Consider the following 9,393-nt stretch of genomic DNA (forward strand, 5'->3'; position numbering starts at 1 on the left):
TAATCCAGGGGTTTTGAATTGAGGATTCCTTCCACCTCAAGAAGCACAGTGCGAAGGACTTCTTCAGTGACAGGTTGCGCATCAATGGTGGTGTAAAGTGCGAATCTCCCGCTCCCATACACCTCCAAATTGAGGAGCAGCCGGGGGGTTGAAACGGAAATGGATCTTCTGCTTGGTCAATTGATGTTGTAGTTCTGGGGACAGTACATTAAATGCTTCCATCAACTCTCTTTCACCGCCTCGGAAATTGGTTCCTTGGTTGGAGAACAGCTCCGCTGTAGTTCCTCTACGTGCGATGAATCTCCATAGAGCCATCAAGAATGAGTCAGTATCTACTGAGGTAAGGATATCCAAATGTACCGCTCGGGTTGTGAGACACTTAAATATTATCCCCCACCTCTATCTGGTATTTACTCTTTGGTCGGGCAGGGGATGAGACAGAGAAGGAGACCAAAGCACCATGGAGGGTCTGTACATCCTGTCTGATGGTACATAAGGGTAAGTGCTCTGGAGTGCCTCGTAGTCCCAAACTCTGGACTGCAGAGGGTAATAACATCGATCTTTCTGACCCATCATCCAATACTGCGAAGGTATCAATACTCTTATCACCATGATGAATAATAACATGCACTACTTTCAATAAGACTCTGTGATCTTCAGTTGGACGATCCAAATAGAGCACATCCGTTGTCGGTCTCTCCCCTTTCTCTGTTGCTGTAGTCATCACTAACCCCCGTGACGGCTTTTCATTGACCTCGTGCAAAATCTGCAAATGTCTCCTCTGGCAAATGTTACAAGGTTTCTTTAGATTACATTGTGCAGCCTGATGTGATCATGCACATCGCCAGCATCTTTTGTTTACCTTTATCCAGTCGGCTATTTGGTCTGAGGAGAGCTGGGAAATAGCGGTACACTTACTGAGGTAATGATCTGAGTTATCACAAAATGGACAGTATGGTTTTCCCTTGCTCTTTACTGTAGTGGCATTAAGTAACCCTTTTTTACTTATCTCATCTTTGGATCCATGCAGAACAGTGACAGACCGTTTCCCTTGACGGCTACTGAATCTGGCCCCCATACTCTCTTTTGCTGCTTTAGTAGGCAGCGTAGCATCAAAATCTTGACACCAGGCTTCATACTTAAGCCAGTCTGCAAGGTCAACCAGAGTGTAGCTGGTGCCAGAACGGTGATACATGCAGCGACGAAAATCTGCTCTCTGCTCTGGAGGTAACTTACTGAGAAGACGTGCGACGTGTGAACCACACTGCAGCTCCACTTCCCCCTCAGAGACAAGGGTGTGGAGCATGCCCACAAGGGACTGGATTTGAAGGGCAAACCTTTCGAAAGCAGCAATATCTCCACGTCTTATATCGGGAGAGTCCATCACCATAGCAATCCGCTTCAACGCTAACTGGTGTGGCTGACCAAACTTGTCATTCAATGCAGCCAGGGTGTCTGTATTAGGTGTCGGGGAATGCAGATAGGCATCTGCGACAAGTCTCGCTTCGTCTAACTTTAGATGGTCCATCAAGACCCGGTATTTAAATAATTCAGTCCCATCAGCTGGTAAAAGGTTCTCAAGTGCTAGCTTCAATCGAGCGAACTCACTGGGATCACGACTAGTATAGTTGGGTATTGTTGGTCGAGGTCCTCTGTAGGTGGTATCCATAAGGGTAAAGTTACTATGAGGCAGTTGCCCTGGGTGAGGTGATGGCAGTTGGGGCATGCCGGGTAGTCACTGCGATGTAACTACAGGTTGTCCAATCAGAGAATGGCTGTTGGGTGCCCCCCCATAAGGTTTATCGGGTGCTGATGCCTTAGTGAACATTCCAGGAGGAGCATAAGGAGTCCCAGTGGCACAGTACTTTGAGGAGACAAATCAGAGGCTGCACTTGTTGTAGGTACCTTTATAGCTGGCCTGTACTGCCCTGTGGCTAAGGTCTACATTTTGAGAACTTGAAGCTTATTCATCAGCTGGTCAATCCTCTCTATTACTGGCTGTTCTCCTCCTGGTACTTCCTCTGTACTGTCTGGCCATGGGGGTGGAGGAGGCCAGTCGTCCTCCCCCTCGCGCTCTGGTGCAGTTTTTAGGGGTAAACACTTTTGGGCAGAAGTTAGCCCTGGCCCTGCCTCCTGTCCCTGAGGGGCACCTGTATGCCTTATGTCATACTGAATTGTATGTGCTGTATCAAATAGCTGTTTAATTTCTGATCTGATAGCTCTAAGCTCAGTTAGGTCAGAGGAGATACACTGTTGGGACTGTTGAAGCAAGAGTCGCTCACGTCGTATCTCTTCTAATTCTGTACTAATGTGACCGACTGGTTGTCTGGAGTGTTCAACCAAGGAGGAGGGCTTTAAGTAAATAGGAAACAGTTGCCCATGTTGGTGCTCAGGATACAGCTGGTGGGAACTTTGAGAACTTTATGAAATGTTTTCATCATCAGCATAGTGATTAAACTTAATGGAAAACATTATCTGCAACATTTAAAAAAAATGTAAAAATTTCACATTTCCTCGTGAAATTACAGAACAAAATGCTGTTTTAAAAGAGGACCATCGAAACGTCATGACACTTATTGGTTTAAATGGATCCGCTGTGAGCACCTGCACTTCTGGCATCAACTCTATCAGTTCAAGAGTTATGTGTAGAAACACTGTCCGAGGAGAACTTCCCACCGCTGCACCGCAGCTCCGGCAGAGGAACGCAACTCCAAACAGGAACGAGGCACCCTCTGTGGAGAAGGGCAGAGGCGGGCGGGAGACAAATAAAACCTTTCTAGGAGCTAAGGCTGGAAATCCGTTTTAAGCTGAACCTGTAGTTACACCTTCCACCGCCACTTGCTTCCACCGTCCAAATAAACCACAGCGAGTTCGGGTTTTTTCTTTTCGCCCTCGGAGCTCGTGTGCTGAACCTGTATACAACTGGAGTCAAGCTATCCGCACTTTGGAAACTGTCGGTCAAGCCGCTTCAAATCCGCGCTTCAAATCCGAATGCACGTATAGGCGCGTCATTACGGTTTTTCATTGCGGAGAACACCACGTCCGCTTTGGGACAGATAGAGAGTCTGAAACCCGCGTTTGAGCAGCGATGTCTCTGTTACTAAATAAATGCACGCAATGCTAAAATGGACTAAATGGGCTAAAATTAACAAGCCATTAGGAATATATTTCGTTTTAAATCACTTTAAAGAGGCAAAACACGCTTTGATTATTTCATACATTTACGTATTTTTTTTACTTTTCTATAAACTGGCTTTGAATAGTAATCCTGGTGGACATGTAGAAATACAGATTACATTTTACTGTCATTAAACAGAGGTAGCTCACTGTATAATATTCTCATGGATTTATACTGAATACCTACCAATATGGATTTCTCAAAAACTACCCATAATGCCTAAACCATTCCACTGTCATTAAACAGAGGGGAATCTTGTCTATCAACTGTATGATTTTGGTAAGATTTCACTGTATCCTTTTCTCATAAAGTCATACTCAATATTTACCGATATGGATTTCTCAAGAGTTACCCATAATGCCTAAACCATTCTACTCTTATTAAACCTCTTGGACCTCTTGGCTATCAGCTGTATGATTTTGACAGAATTTCACTGTATATGCTTCGCATAGATAAGAAAGATATTTTCTGAAGCCCATGGGACAGGACCTTGTGCATTTTCATATCATATGGCAAAAGCATTTGAGTAACAGTTGTTTTTCTGTGATGCTTGGAAGGCAGACTGCACAGCTGTTTTAAACAGAATCTGGAAATACACAGTAATTCAAGTTCTTCATAATTTAGATAATTATTAACGTTCAAGTTGTTAGAATGTTGGAGTTGGAGTTGGGGGGGTTAGAGGTGGTTCGGTATAGGTTGGAAACTAACCCTAGCTGTCTATGTTTTTGAACATAACCTACATGACAACCAATCAAATGAGAGCATCCGTCCGCTTCAGAGCAACCCAGAGTACAGCATGCCATGCTTATGTAACTGCAGGGAAGAGACCACTGATGCAACAGCAGAATATATAGTGCCTTGTGAAAGTATTTGGCCCCCTTGAACTTTTCAAACTTTTGCCACATTTCAGAATTCAAACATAAATATATGAAATTTTAATTTCAACTCAAACAACTGTAACTCAAATGCTTTTGCCATATGATATGAAAATGCACAAGGTCCTGTCCCATGGGCTTCAGAAAATATCTTTCTTATCTATGCGAAGCATATACAGTGAAATTCTGTCAAAATCATACAGCTGATAGCCAAGAGGTCCAAGAGGTTTAATAAGAGTAGAATGGTTTAGGCATTATGGGTCATTCTTGAGAAATCCATATCGGTAAATATTGAGTATGACTTTATGAGAAAAGGATAGAGTGAAATCTTAACAAAATCATACAGTTGATAGACAAGATGCCCCTCTGTTTAATGACAGTGGAATGGTTTAGGCATTATGGGTAATTTTTGAGAAATCCATATTGGTAGGTATTCAGTATGAGTTTATGAGAAAATTACACAGTGAAAATGTACTAACTAAGCAATGGCTTCCTTCGTGGTGTCCTGCCATAGATACCCTATTTGTTCAATATTTTAATAACTGTAGACTCATGAACACAGATGTGAGCCTGTACCAATGACTCCTTCAAATCCTTGGCTGTCACTCTGGGTTTTTTCTTGACTGTATTGATGTGTCTCTGTTGTGCTCTTGGGGTCATTTTGATTGGGCACCCACTTGTTGGCAGAGTAGCCACAGTCCCAAATTGTCTCCATTTGTAGTTTGTTTTCCTTACTGTAGACTTGTGAATATCTAAAGTCTTTAAAAATCATGTTTTAACCTTTTCCACCTTTATTTAAATCAACAATTTTTGATTGTAGATACGCTGAAAGCTCTTTTTTGGTGAGGCATGGCTCACATATGCATACACTCCTTGTGCAGAGCAATCTTAAAAAGTTTGAGTGGATCTTATCAGTCAAAGTAGCTCTAGTCCACACCTCCAAACTCCCAAGTGTTCACATACTTTATCCACTAGCACTAAGTGTTTTTTATGGGTGTTCTCCATAAAGACCCGAATTATTAGAATGTTTGGGGGTTATTATTTTAGTCACATTATATTTGTCAGTGCCTTTGATTCTGATGAGGATCAGATCACATTTTTGACCATTTTGAAATTCCAAATGGTTCACATACTTTTTCTTGCAACTAGGCATTATGGGTAATTTTTGAGAAATCCATATTGGTAGGTATTCAGTATGAGTTTATGAGAAAAGTACACAGTGAAATTCTACCAAAATCATACAACTGATAGCCAAGAGGCCCCTCTGTTTAATGACAGTGGAATGGTTTAGGCATTATGGGTAGTTTTTGAGAAATCTATATTGGTAGGTATTCAGTATAAATCCATGAGAATATTATACAGTGAGCTACCTCTGTTTAATGACAGTAAAATGTAATCTGTATTTCTACATGTCCACCAGGATTACTATTCAAAGCCAGTTAAGTGTTTATAGAAAAGTAAAAAAAATACGTAAATATATGAAATAATCAAAGCGTGTTTTGCCTCTTTAAAGTGATTTAAAACGAAATATATTCCTAATGGCTTGTTAATTTCAGCCCATTTAGTCCATTTTAGCATTGCGTGCATTTATTTAGTAACAGAGACATCGCTGCTCAAACGCGGGTTTCAGACTCTCTATCTGTCCCAAAGCGGATGTGGTGTTCTCCGCAATGAAAAACCGTAATGACGCGCCTATACGTGCATTCGGATTTGAAGCGCGGAAGGCTTGACCGACAGTTTCCAAAGTGCGGATAGCTTGACTCCAGTTAAATACACAGCTTACAGCAGAGTTCGCAGTGTGAGCGCGTTCTCAATGTAAATAAATAAATAAATAAATAAATATATATAAATATAAATAAAAATATTCTTACCTCCCTTAATGACACTTAGTAAACTGTGTCAGTTTCAGGACCCCCTGTTACAAAAGGGGCGAAAAAGGCAATCATCTGTTGTCCTTGAATTCATTGCTAAAACTTTGTGCAATAGCCTTAAACTTACAGTATTTTTTTACCTTAAAATGACAATATTTTTTACCTTAAAATGACAGCTTCACACCGATTGCGATGCGACGCTTCTCCAACATGTAACACTTAGAATAGCGCCTCTATATTCTGATGTCGAATATAAAAACGTGAGCTGTAAAGCATGAAAGATCTCTGCCTCATGGCCAGGTTTTTAAATGTGAAGGACAGGGAGCTGTGAGAAGCATTATTCTCCTATTACAGGTTGGAGGAGCCTCACCAATTTTTGCCTCAGTTACTGAACAGTGAGCCAGGGTTTGCAGCTGCCAATTTTAGCCAGATTAGCTCACTTATAAACATTAGATATTCATTCATTCATTCATTATCTGTAACCGCTTATCCAGTTCACGGTGGGTCCAGAGCCTACCTGGAATCAATGGGCGCAAGGCGGGAATACACCCTGGAGGGGGCGCCAGTTCTTCACAGGGCAACACACACATTCACTCACACACTTTTGAGTCGCCAATCCACCTACCAACGTGTGTTTTTGGACTGTGGGAGGAAACCGGAGCACCCGGAGGAAACCCATGCGGACACGGGGAGAACACACCACACTCCTCACAGACAGTCACCCGGAGCGGGAATCAAACCCACAACCTCCAGGTCCCTGGAGCTGTGTGACTGCGACACTACCTGCTGCGCCACCGTGCCGCCCAACATTAGATGTCAATTCTGATAATAAGTAGAAGTTCAATGAGTAATTAGAATATTTAGCATATTACCACTGATTGAAAATCATCGACTTGAGATAAAAAAGAACACTGGAAGAGTTAAAATGAACACACTGCTATTTGCATACTGCTGATGACATAGATTGTGTTTCCACTGAATTTCTAATAATGTTGAATATTTTCATTTTAAGCAGTGTGTTTCAGGTGCCACTCATACAGGTGGTCTGTCTCATACAGGTTGGGCCTTGTTTTTGCTTTGGGGTTATATGCAGTTGCAAGAAAAAGTTTGGAATTTCAGGGTTTTCTGCATATATTTGTTATAAAATGTGATCTGATCTTCATCCAAGTCAAGGGTCCTGACAAATATGTCTAAAATAATAACCCAAAGAAAAACATGATCTTCCCAGTCTTTATTAAACACCCTTATTCTACATTCAAAGTGGAAAAAGTAAGTGAACCCATGGGATTAATAGCTGGTTGACCCTCCCTTGGCAGCAGTAACCTCAACCAGGTGCTTCCTGTAGCTGTAGATCAGATCTGCACATTGGTCAGGAGTAATTTTTTCCGATTCTTCTTGGCAGAACTGCTTTATTTCTGACATATTCCTTAGACGCCTCATGTGTACAGCTCTCTTCAAGTGAATCTATAGCATCTTTATAGGGTTGAGATCTGGGCTCTGACTTGGCCGCTGCAAATGGCGGATTTAGTTTTTCATGAGCCATTCTGCTGTGGACTTGCTCCAGTGTTTTGGGTCATTATCCTGTTGCATCAACCAACGTCTATAGAGTTTTAGATGATGTACATCCACGCTCACATTATCCTGTCGATTTTTTTTATACACTTGGGAATTCCTCTTCCCCTCAGTGATTGTAAGCTGGCAGGACCTGGCGCAGAAAAGCAGTTTCAAATCATGATGCTCCCTCCACCATACTTTATGGTTAGGATGATATTTTCATGGTGATGTGCAGTGCTTTTTTTATGACAGATGCAATGCTGCATGTTCTTTCCAAATAGTTAAATCTTAAATTAATCAGTCCAGAAAACCTTTTGCCAGTATCACTGTGGATTGTCTGTGTGGTCTTTTGCAAACTTCAAGCATGCAACAATGTACTTAGTAAGCAATGGCTTCCTTCGTGGTGTCCTGCCATAGATATCCTACTTGTTCAATGTTTTAATAACTGTAGACTCATGAACACAGATGTGAGCCTGTACCAATGACTCCTTCAAATCCTTGGCTGTCACTCTGGGTTTTTTCTTGACTGTATTGATGTGTCTCTGTTGTGCTCTTGGGGTCATTTTGATTGGGCACCCACTTGTTGGCAGAGTAGCCACAGTCCCAAATTGTCTCCATTTGTAGTTTGTTTTCCTTACTGTAGACTTGTGAATATCTAAAGTCTTTAAAAATCATGTTTTAACCTTTTCCACCTTTATTTAAATCAACAGTTTTTGATTGTAGATACGCTGAAAACTCTTTTTTGGTGAGGCATGGCTCGCATATGCATACACTCCTTGTGCAGAGCAATCTTAAAAAGTTTGAGTGGATCTTATCAGTCAAAGTAGCTCTAGTCCACACCTCCAAACTCCCAAGTGTTCACATAATTTATCCACTAGCACTAAGTGTTTTTATGGGTGTTCTCCATAAAGACCCGAATTATTAGAATGTTTGGGGGTTATTATTTTAGTCACATTATATCTGTCAATACCTTTGATTCTGATGAGGATCAGATCAAATTTTTGACCATTTTGAAATTCCAAATGGTTCACATACTTTTTCTTGCAACTGTATTGATCAAATCTGCTGTGAAGACCTTTTGATAAGTTATTATAAATGTATATTTTTAGTCTTTCTGGTAATACAGACCCTCTCTGCCCTAAAAAAAAGCGTCCCATACTCGTATTATCACCCAGAATTCGGTCGACCAGTTCTCAGCACAATTCTGTTGTGACTTTAATGTAAATTGTAATGATTTTGAGTTTTTAATACAATCTTTTAATGAGCATAGTTCTGTGTTACTGGAGAAAGCGGTACCTTTAAAGGTCAGGTCTTAGTCAATCAATGATAAAGGTCTGTGGATGACAGAAGAGGTTTGTTCTTTGAGACAGAAGTGCTGCAGGTCTGAGAGATTATGGAAGCCTACTGGGTTAGAAGTGAATCACCTGTACCTTAAAGATCTTTGTTGTTTTAATGCTTTATTAAAAGAGGCTAGGTCTGCTTACTTCGTTAATTTAACTTCACTTTCTAAAAGAAATCCTGAGATTTTATTAAATGCTAATAATATTGTTTCAACACCACGTGGAACATTGCCATGTTTTTCTGTCAATGATTGTAATAGGTTTCTCTCATTTTTTTGTTGATAAGGTCATGACCATTAGGTCTAGTATTAAACCTGTGTTGTGCATTTCTAAAGTTAGTCTCTCATCATCTCCTTCTGTTTTGGAATTCTTCCAGCCTATCAGCTTTGAAGATATGTTGGATGCGACTAGGAAATTAAAGCCTTCCACTAGTGCTTTGGATTTGATACTTTTTTCTTTATTTTTAAAACTTTTACCAAGTATCTGCCCTGCAGTATTAAATAGTATTAATTCCTCATTGTCTACAGGTTGTGTTTCGTCTTACTTTAAAAATGCTACTGTTCAGCCTTTAATAA

The sequence above is a fragment of the Hoplias malabaricus genome, chromosome 1, assembly GCF_029633855.1.
Source record: "Hoplias malabaricus isolate fHopMal1 chromosome 1, fHopMal1.hap1, whole genome shotgun sequence".
Classification (NCBI taxonomy): domain Eukaryota; kingdom Metazoa; phylum Chordata; class Actinopteri; order Characiformes; family Erythrinidae; genus Hoplias; species Hoplias malabaricus.